At 37.4% G+C, this 11,273-nt stretch overlaps 1 long non-coding RNA gene across 1 annotated transcript in view; it reads left to right on the top strand.

Annotated features, from left to right (window-relative positions):
* LOC106524164 (uncharacterized) overlaps positions 1 to 8,811 on the top strand; it is a 122,988-nt gene extending 114,177 nt beyond the window's left edge. The window contains exons 2-3 of the long non-coding RNA XR_001310978.1: positions 7,754 to 7,932; positions 8,784 to 8,811. This is a non-coding gene — a long non-coding RNA (uncharacterized LOC106524164). The remainder of the gene's footprint in view (positions 1 to 7,753; positions 7,933 to 8,783) is intronic.
* Positions 8,812 to 11,273: the final 2,462 nt, after the last annotated feature.

The raw sequence follows: 11,273 nt of genomic DNA, 5'->3' as shown, positions 1-11,273 counted from the left end.
GTGTGTGTGTGTGTGTGTGTGTGTGTATGTGTGTGTGTGTGTGTGTGGTGGGGGTAATCAGGTCTTGTGATGCCCCTGAAGCCTAATAAGGTCAAGTCTAAACTATCAGCTGAGGATCAGGTGCTTACTAAATATGCAGGAGAATGAAGATTTCTTGCTGGGATGAGGCACTCAGAAGTCTTCTCTTTGCTTGTCTGTAGCTCTCCAGATCACTGCTGTGTTCTTGTTCTTTGCTGGTGCTGCTCTGCAAACAGTTTGATAAACTGTGTARTGATTAACCAAGGCACTTTCTGGAGGAAAGCAARCAAACAAACAAATAAACAAACACARAATAAAAAACAACYAAGYGCAACGAAAAATCCACCAGCCACCACTGACTAAAAGCGTCATGTTTTGCCCTTGTCCATGAACATGTGTATTTCAWACTTTAGTAATAACTGTTAGCCAACACTGTCTGTTTGTTACTAAAAACAAATCATGAACCAATGGATTGATTTTCTTAAATCATTCAGTAAGTAATCATTATATGTACAGTATATCGACACATAATTACTTGGAGTTAATTCAGTACAAGGTGGCCACCACTGCTAATCGATTTTATCCTACTCAAAAAATGCTTCTAAATCAGTCAGTTTTAMAGAAACTGAGCTGYGAAAGYAGCAACTCTRGGTGTCATTTTGCAATATCACCTATAATTACACGTAATATTATTTTCGTGGTCTAAACAAAACAGATAAAACTCATCATTTCTGAACATAAAATGATTTTAGTTTAAAACTTTTGTCATAAAAGGCAGCAGATGATTTGGGATCCTTCAAAGAACACCAGAGCATTCATTTTAGTCTCAGTTTTCAAACTTTAATTGTTGGATATTATTGAAGTTTTCTTTATTGCTGACACATGGTTGCCCTCCTATTCAGCCGATGACTACTAGATGCTATAAGCTAAATAAAATGCCAACCTGATGCAAATTTTGTGATGTGATTACATGTGATGACTTTAATTGAACACATTCATTTGTATGTCCACACAGCATGTAGCTGACTTCCCATTTAATAACTCCAACCATGAATAATCATAGTTAATCATATGCGAGTAATTAAGGTAAAAGCCTGATCAAATAATGGCTTAATGTCAGTCAAATATGGTGGCATGTAATTGAAAATGTCCCTTTTCTCTTGCACTCTCCAACCCCTGTAACATGAATCCGTTTAAAAACAGATCGGGTTTCCTGACTGCAACGGGGGAGTAGATGATGCTTAATCAACTAATTGATACAACAAAGACCTTTTCAATATGCCTGTTCAGTATCATCTGCTCCTTCTCATGTTTACAGTTAAATTATTCAAAAGCTAAAGCTTTAATTGTTTTGCATTCAGAGTAGCCATGACTCAGCATTTCAGCTGCTGAGGAAAATATCAAACGGTGAAGGTTAAAGGTGAAACAATTCACCACCGCAGCATTGTTAATGTTCCTCACATTTTCTCCTTTAACACAAGCTGGCAACTTCTCTCAAACGTAACATTTTATATAAAAAGACGTGAAGTCTCTGTCATATTGATCGGCTATAGCATTATGTGCTATTACTTGTCAGCCTCTTTGGATCAAAGGTAATTATTCATAATTCATCTCCTGTACAAAAGCAACAAAGAGCAGAATACGATTTTATGGATTATCATTTTTCATGAGCAGTATGACACAATGACACAATTACCTTAAAGCTTATTTTCGGGGTGGGTAGAAGAGGATTCGGTGTCAGAAAAATAAGGCGGATAATGTGCTTTCTTGCATTTAACATTGACTAACTTAGAGGCTCAAAGCGTTAACCATTTCCTGCTTCCTTCTGTTAACCTGCACTGAATGGGAGGGGCCCTGTCTGCTCTTTAATGGCCTCCAGATGAACCGAGTAACATGTTAGGCGGCAGGCATTCAAAAGTAAGTAAGTAAGTAAGCAAGTAAGCAAGCAAGTAAGCAAGTAAGTAAGCAAGCAAAAGTTTATTTATACACTGTAGCACCTTTCACAGACATAGAGGGTCACAAAGTGCTTTACAAAGGTGCAAAATTATACAGAAGAAATAAAACAATAAAACAGCAACAACATCACAAAACAAAAAGAAAGTTTAATGTTTGTTCTTAAAAGCAACCACGGAATCAAGTACAGGTACTGAGAGCGGAAGATCATTCCAGAGCCTTGGAGCAACGGTCTGGAAGGAGCGATCACCTCTAGACTTAAAATGAGTGAAGGGGACCATTAGAAGTTTCTGATCTGATGATCTCAGCCCTCAAGAGGGTAAATACGGACACATCAGGGCTTTAATGTATAAGGGAGAATGACCATGGAGAGCTTTAAACGTTAGCACCAGGATTTTAAACTTAACACGAAAAACCACTTGGAGCCAATGGAGTGATTTTAGAATCGGGGTAATATGAACCTTTCTGTTGCTGCATTATGGACTAGCTGCAAATGAGACAACTCCTTTTTATTAAGACAGGAAAAAAAGGCCATTACAATAGTCTTGATGTGAGGACACAAAAGCATGAAGGATCAACTCTAAATCATCTTTGGAAACAACTCTTCTAAGTTTGGAAATATTTCTAAGCTGAAAGAAACAGACTGTAGTGACGTTCTGATGCATCTCAGTAATCCAGGTAAAAAATCAAAAAGAAAAAAATTGTGTAGGCCTTCTGGACGGGTTCTTCTCTAATGAAACGTTTCGTCTCTCCTCCAAGAGACTTCTTCAGTCTGAGAGTTTCAGGCAAAATTCAGACTTTTAAGCCCTGCCTCCATGTGACTGATACTCACATCACATGGCTATCGTTGACACTTAATTAACACTTATTGTTAACAGGGGGTGGAGTGATACTGGCAATAGCCGCGCTGTAGGAGGGGGACAACTGAAAACGGAGGCCTCCACCTCTGTTTAATGACGGACGGTCTTTCTTCACAAAAATGGCTTCTTTTACTCCTCTCTCAAACCAACGTTCCTCTCTATCAAGAATGAGAACATCCTCATCTCTGAAAGAGTGACCGCTGGCCTGTAAATGAGTGAAAACTGCAGAGTTCTGGCCATTAGATGTAGCTCGTCTGTGTTGGGACATTCTTTTGAACAGTGGCTGCTTTGTTTCCCCGATGTATAACTGGTCGCAGTCCTCCTGGCACTTAACAGCATATACAACATTGCTCTGTTTGTGCCGGGGCACCGGATCTTTGGGGTGAACCAGCCTTTGCTGTAATGTGTTTTGGGGTTTGAAAGCCACTGGGACATCATGTTTAGAAAATAAATGTCTCAGTTTCTCCGAAACACCCGCAACATACGGAATAACCACTGGTTTGGGTCTGTTTGTAGTGAGTTGCGTAGAATAGTGTTCAGGTGACATCCCTGTGTCAAAAATCACACAAAGATGTCTAAGGTTTGATTTAGCAGATGAGCTCAGGTCACCCAAATACTGGTAAATTCTTGGAACAACTACATCATTAGCAACCACCAGTAGCTGAGTCTTATCAGAGTTTAACTGCAAAGAATTAGCGCCAAGCCAATGTTTAATTTTAACAAGGCAGTTCTTTAAAGAGTCCAGTTTGTGAATCTCAGTGGACTTAAAGGAGCAATACAGCTGGATACCATCTGCAAAAAGATGATGAGAAACATCATCAAACTCCTGAAAAATATAACCGAGTGGAAGGACGTATTACAAAAATAGAATAGGTCCCAACACAGAACCCTTGGGCACTCCACACAACAAATCAGAGGAGTCACAGAGGAAGTGGTGAACCGAGACACTAAAACTCCTAACAGGATTCAAATGGTTTTTAAAGGAAAGCAAAAAATTGCTTTAATTTGTTTTCCAAAACTATACAAGGATTAATTTTATCAGGAAGTGATGGAGATAGGGGGTGGGGCTCAAACTGAAATGCACATTGAATGCAAAAGTGTAAAAGTGCTCATACGACCCGTTAGCCCTCTGAGTATGCGTTGGGAATGACTCTCAGTTACCGCTTCACAAATTTATAGCTTAATATTTAAAAAGAACTGAGCTGCAACAGCTTGCCAACTTTAGGAAAGACAAAAAAGCTCAAATGTAAATTTTACAAACTGTGAGCTACGGTAGTAGCTGAGAGTCAACCTTTTTACACACTTCAAGGTTTAACAAATAACACAAAACCTTTAAAATTCGGCAATAAAACATACATATACATACATGTAACAAATACAGAGAGAAAAACACAACAACCAATAAAATAATAAAGCATTAACTACAACATATAATTTCCATTAAAATATAATGTAAAACAAAACTCATGTTCGAAAAGGGAACAGGAAGAAGCAGTAGCGTATCCAGTCCTGTTACTAAGTCTTCTTACAAATTGTTAAACCAGTTACAATTTACTCTGTCATCTGTAAATCAGAACTTAATAAACATTAACACACAATTTCGAATTAGCATAGCATAATTCTTTCAATGTATGCTAYTTTTGTCATTTTTTCACAGAATAGATATAAGAAAAACTTAGAATCACATGATCATGAAGGGAGGCATTCTTGTTCTACGATAAAAACATGCAACTACAACCTTGTTGCATCTTCTATAGCTTTTATGATAACCAATTTTTTTAAGCAAAGAACTTCATCAATAAAATAAGAAGGTTTACCATTCCTTGAAGGTCTATCATTATTTGTTGGAAAAACACTCTTTTTTGTCCAAATCATAAAACTAAAAACAATATTGCCCTATAGCAGGGGCCACTGAAAATATTTATCTTTTATCATTCAAGTTCACACCTTTCAATAAACAGGAAAAAGTTCAGATGCTCAAGATGGAGTCTGACATTCTTTCAGGTGATGTCTTTGCGCTGTGTTTTGTTGCAACACGCTTTATCATTCTCGAAAACACAACTTTTCCATGACTTATCACACTTTCTGATGACGGAAAACATGTTTCAGTGGCTCATTTCAATAAACAGAATGTTCACATAAAACTGAATCTGTCAAATCAATTTATTGAATTGTGTTGTTTCTTTAAAAAAACAGAGCACTGTAATTGTTATTAACTGGTGCACTAGTACAAAAGAAAAACACGTACTGCATTTAAACATTTCTGCTTTAAAGTCCTGCTAATTCTCTATCTGACTGTAACAACACATTTTACATTAGCTGCAAAACAACCTGCTTTTATGCTAATTTGAAAATGACTTTCTTTAAGTGTGATGTCTTAAAACACTAGTGTTTAAAACAACACAGACAGCCACAAAGTGCTTTAACGTGCAGCACAGGTTGTGTCTCAGTTATAAGGTCAGCATAAATGATGTGAAGCAAGTCCAGAGGAAGATGTTTAATTTGTTGAAAAAAAAAGATTCTGAAAGAAACCTAACACAGAAAGCTTGAAATAGCAAAGGTTGTGTCTGTTCCCATTCTTTATCTGACTGACAACTTTGATGAAAAGATACTAATTGCATGCAGAAAAAAAGTGGCTCCAATTATTCCCCTACAGTATAATGGCACAGATGCACCCATTTTCAGAGAGAGAGGTTGCAGCTTGAGATGGAGTTTTCTTAATCAAGTCTGAGCTGAAGGTTTTTTGTCCCTTCATGTTTACACTTTGGCATCAACACACAACAAGGCAGCATAATTAAAAAGAGGTTATTTAATCGCAACTTGTCAGGCATTTAAAATATATATATACATATATGAGATAATAAAGAGACTGCTAAATTGAAGAGGTCAGCAACCTCAAGTTCTCAAAGCAAATAAGATTGTTTATCTTATCTGCCTTTTGAAAATCCATTCTGCAGCTCAACAAAAAGTGAGATTGTCCCAGTTTTGGACTTGTCTGTAGTCTGAGGCACGCTGCGGTGGTAAAAACTAAAACGTTTCCCCGGTAAAGCTGGGGTTCTCGTCAAGCTCAGGTAGAATATGACTCACAATCCCAGATGAGTCATGTGGTGAGCTGAAGTCACTGATTTTCATGATAAACTCCAATTGTCATTCAGATACAGGAAGGGTACAGTCTAAACACAGTTGGAGTTCCTCTTTTTGCTTTACTTTTCAACTATTTGGGGGAGGTGCTCTGAGACTGACTTACCTCGGTGAAATCTACGCTTTAACTACATGAAATGCAGTCAGGAGAATGGGCTTGAAGGGAAGTGGAAGCTTTAAGAAAACAGAAAATAATTTGCTGTGAACGCAGCCCAACTGCCCGAGGCCAACACAGTGACTAATACATTAAACTGTGATTAAACAAGCCCTATATTTAACATGTAAACTGATCCATGTTTTACAAGAAAAGAGGAAAAACAGCTCAAACTCTGTGCCATGAAAATTTTATTACTTGTGGCTGCCCTAGAAAATTATTTCTCTTAAAACTGTTTTCAGTATTTTACCAAGAACTTGTGTAAATCTTTCACTTGTGTTTTTAGAACAATGCTGTTTACGGCGAGGAAAAAGAGTTACATTAACTCTGCATTTCTCACTGTGGGCATAACCCCCCGAAGAGTTGTTTTTAAGGCGAATCAGTTCCCACATTTACAGGACATCACACGTAGTGCTGCAAATAGAATAAATACGTCTTCTTGTTAAAACCCTTCGCCAAAAGTTATCATATTTACAAGCAGACACATTGGAATTTAAACTTAAAAAAAAATATTCGATGAGCATCTAGAACTGGTTAGCAGTTCWAGTCAACCCAGTTCAAGATGGCCACCCCCTCCACCTGACTGTAGCAAACACAAATGTCTATAATTCAGCTGATTTTAAAGATATTGAGCTAAAATTTGGTGTGGTAGTAGCTGAGCATCATCCTCAACACATACTCTGAATTCTGCACTAGATTTTTGCTTAAAACATTGGCATTAACTGTTGATCAGCACTGTCTGTCTGATCACAACATGTGGCTCTAACATGGAAGGCTGGATGGACAAGTCTTCTGTTGTTGACATATTTTAATTGATATGTACAAAAATAAAATTCTGTGCTGCTATATAGTCATAAATCCCTCTATCAAACACTAATTGACCACTCTGAAAGCTGGAGGAGGRGCGAAGTGTGAAGTGCCTTGTTWGCATTGAAAGAGACAGCCTCAAAATGAGTTGTTCTGAGACACAACTCAGGAAAGGAGTAAAAAAAAACTTGTGAAGCTACAATAAGAAGGAATTCAGACCAAAGCATTGCAGTATCATTTTATATAGACTCCAACTGAATGAAATAAATGTAAAATAAAGAGGAATTTAAAACGTACCTCTCCTTTAAGAAATAGAGTCAACMCAATTAGCCACAGGAAAACAACCTAAAAGTAAACAAAAAGGACTGCAACTTCACCAAATGTACAGATACTGAAGTAGTAGTTGACAGTCATCCCCCCAAAATACTCAGAACAATAATGCATCTCATAATATGTCATCATATCACAAACTCGTAGCTTCATTTGTAGATGTTTATAACTGTCCCTTTTTCATCAGAAGATGATTTTCTTTAAAAACTCAGTGGTGGGTGATAATCCTTCATTTAATGAATGGTAGGCCTTTAATCTTCACAGGATTTTCAAGAAACTTTAAACACTCGTTCCATTTGAGTTTGTGTCTCAAAGAAAGACACAACGTCAGTGTCATGTTCCCACGTGCACAGGCACAAAGGTCATCAGATCATTGCGTTGGGATTACACTCATTTATTGATGTTTGCTGCTAACGACGTGCACATGTGGCATGAATATATACAGTGTTACCTCCACATCTGAAGGAGCTCATTCCTTTTGTGTTTTCAGGTCAGTGGCTTTCATCAGATGTAATGGTGCGGCTGGTTGTGAATTATGAATGAAGAACCACTTTGAGGACGAAGAGGGTGATGCAGATTATTCATCCTTGATTCCTTCGATGCGACGCTGTTGGCTGAAGGGATTCACACCAGACTGATGAGGAGGACTGTGTTACTCAGCGGTGTAACGTAAGTAGATTAAAAGCTGCAGCCAGTGTTTGGTTTTACTTTACCTTACAGTGTGGAACAGAGGGTTCCCAACATTTTGGAACCAATGTGCACAAAACTGGAAGTCTCTAGTTGTAAAGTTAGAGACAACTTTACATGTTTAAAGTTGTTGTGCAGGGAYTGTCCTGTAGCTGCTGAATCACACACGTTTTTCTGTCTTTGTGTTTTATTGTGTAATAATAATTCTTTGGAATTCAGCTTTCAAGTTTTCCTTTTCTTTATGTTTGTACAGTTTTGTCCAGTCTAATTTATCGATGTTGTCCATAGAAATGCATTTTGTCTTTTTGTGCCACTTTTAGTTTTCAGCCTTTTACTACCCGTTTGCTATTTTTAGTGAGCATTTTGCTAAGGTTTAGCTAATGTTTTGCTAAGGTTTAGCTAATGTTTTTCTACACTTAGATAGCATTTTGCTGTTTTTATCTTTTAGCTAGCACTGATACTTTTAGCTTTTAGCCTGCCTTTAGCTACATTTTGTTTTTAGCCAAATGGATACTTTTGATTTTTGCAGTGTTTTGCTTTTTTAACTTTTCACCTTCTTCAGCACATTTCAGCAGTCATTCAGCACTTGCAGAAAATGCAATTTCTCTAGCTCGCTTTTCATTTATATATTATCTGGAAGTCTTGAATAAAATTACAAAAAACAAAAGTGACTCCAGWGCCCACCTGGACCCTCAGTCAGGCGGCTAAAGATTTGAAATTGAAGAGGAAGTGAGTTCAGTGTGCCAAACACTGAACATGAACATAACTTTGTTTGTTTGCTAAATGCAACTTATTTAACAGGAAAATAAATGTTTTTCATGTATTTTGAGAAGCGGGCTGTGTATACCAGCTCACTCCGAGGGCTAAACGTCTAGAGAGAGGCAGAGGAGAATGACTGCTGCCAATCATAAGGTCTTTCGGCTGCTGATGACTACAAGGGAACAGGTCAAGTTATGAATGATTCATTTAAACACTGAATCAAATCAGGGCTTTGCTGATCTTAAAGCTCTAAATGGGTGGAATAAAGAATTTTTTGTACAAAAGCTCCACTGGAGAAATGGTTGGTTTCTTTAAGTCTCACTCAACATGATACTGCACTTTTTTCCCCCTCTTTGTTCCTCACTTGGTTGGTATAAATCAGCTTCTTAGACTTTTTTTTTTAACCTCACTACTGTTTTTCTCCATCTGTCCCAGTTTTCAAACTCACAGGTAGTTAATGACTTTACCTGGGAGTAACCAACTGCACTGAACCTGGCCAGGAAACACTGATGTGGTTGARGTTCAGCTTTAAAAAGATCTCACATCATTTCCGGTCTGATGTCTGAGGAGAAAGCAGAGAGAGAGAGAAGAAGAAGAAGAAGAACAACAACAACAGGATGAACACAAAAAAGACAAGGAAACAAAAAAAAAAAGGGTGGGATGAAGAAGAAAGGGTGTTGGGACCGAGGGGAAGGGTGAAAACTGGGAGAACAGAAAAGGGCAAAAAGGTGGGACGAGGAGGGGCGGGGGGAGGCTGCTGAGAGGGATCTGACGCTGGCATAAAAGTAAATTCAAATACATTATTCATGGATCTCTATGTCAAAATATCATTTACGTGTGCTGTGTTGACTCATGGCTCGTAAAATGAGAAGGACATGAAAAGAAAGAAAGGATGGAGGAAATAAACAACTCAGGAGGCTTCTCTATTCTTGGCCTGAAAATAAAAAAAGCCTGRTGTATTCTCCCTTGACTTATTAGGCATCAATTATTTATTGTAGCCCCTGTTTACTATTCTTCATCCATGAAATAAGCAAGCAGCGTCGTCAGAGAAAGGCTTGAGTCCATCTTTAAAGTTTGCCTTTTTAAAATGAACTCCATCTGTTTCAAGGGCATAACATTGTTGCAGAAATATTGTGAGGAAAAAAGAAAAATAATTACATCCCCTGTAATGACCCTAAAACTTAGCACTCATGCTAAACGTTTTGGCAGTTTTTAAGCTATTTAAAGGTGACTCGCCTCAACTATATAGTTTCCTGCTTAAAGTCTGGGCAAAGAAAACCAGGTGTTGGTGGATTTTATTTTCTATTATAATGTTTAAATATTTTTTAAACGAATGCTGCAGCTACTGTAACAACGTCAAGGCTTTTATTTCTCTGTTTGGAGCCACGCACAAGTAACAGTGACACCACAGCAGCCCCTACAGGTGCACAGCTGCAGCACGGACACAACAGTCATGTTTAATTACAGTAAGAGTGGTTCCAAACTGCAGGCTCATTGTGAGATAAATCTAAAAGGTCATGAGACGATTAACAGGACAGGAAAGTGGTTAAAACCTGTGCACAAAATGATCCCGGGCTTTATCTGTGTAGCACAAAGACAATTTTTACATCTAAACAATTTATAAAATTATTAAATGACGGACTTTATGAATGACTCATAACAATACACAGTAGGGAGCAATAGTTTTATACCCCTCCTACTTTCTTAACCTTTTGCTTTTAATGAGCCTGACCTTTTAAAGTGGTCTTGATCAATAGTGCTGTAAGCTRGTTGAAGGTCTTTCAGAGTTTTTCTTTAGATTTTGCTGCTTTTTATTCAGTTTTAGCCCAGCAGCTGACAGCATTTTGTGTGGTGTGTCTTTGGAAAAAATGAGAAGTGGATAACTGCTGGGTATAAATAAGAAATGAAAACTCAAAAACGTCAAAGGATTTACCTTGTTGGTGCTAAAATCTGTTTTTCTGTCTGAACTAGTTTCATAGATTGAAAGACAAAAAGGGACTGAGCTGTCTTTGAGAACATAAACCTTTACTGGACTAAATAACCCCTCATTCTCTTGTTTAAAACTGAGGCCAGCCAGAATCTTTCGCTTCCAGAGACCAACAATGTGAGGCTTTAAATCCCGCCTACTTACTTAGTTACATGATATTTTTATGCATGAGAGAACTAATTACAGCTAACAATATWAAAAAAAAAACAATATCAGAACTAGGCCTGCACAATATATCACARATTTAAATATMAATATCACAAAGGACTGCTTGGACTGCAATAAATCATACACCATTTTATTTCAAGTATCATTCATTCATGTTCTGCATGCTAATTTATAATTACAAGTGAAATTACTTTATTCCACCCATTTATTCCACTCTCTTTTGTGTAAGGCTCATATTTTTTTTACCTTTAAACATCCAGTTATATTTTGTTAAGAGAGAAAGATCTTATAATCTTGAAGGACTTGAGATGTTTATGAAAGCTAAAATTCAAACAAACTTGAAGGACTAATGTATTTCTGTTCAAGGAATAAGATTGTGGAATAATCTGGAAAGTGATAATAAAAATGC

This window comes from Austrofundulus limnaeus, unplaced genomic scaffold, assembly GCF_001266775.1.
Source record: "Austrofundulus limnaeus strain Quisiro unplaced genomic scaffold, Austrofundulus_limnaeus-1.0 Scaffold178, whole genome shotgun sequence".
NCBI classification, from domain to species: Eukaryota; Metazoa; Chordata; class Actinopteri; order Cyprinodontiformes; family Rivulidae; genus Austrofundulus; species Austrofundulus limnaeus.
Note: the sequence above shows the minus strand (reverse complement) of the source record. Positions and strands in the feature narration are given on the sequence as shown.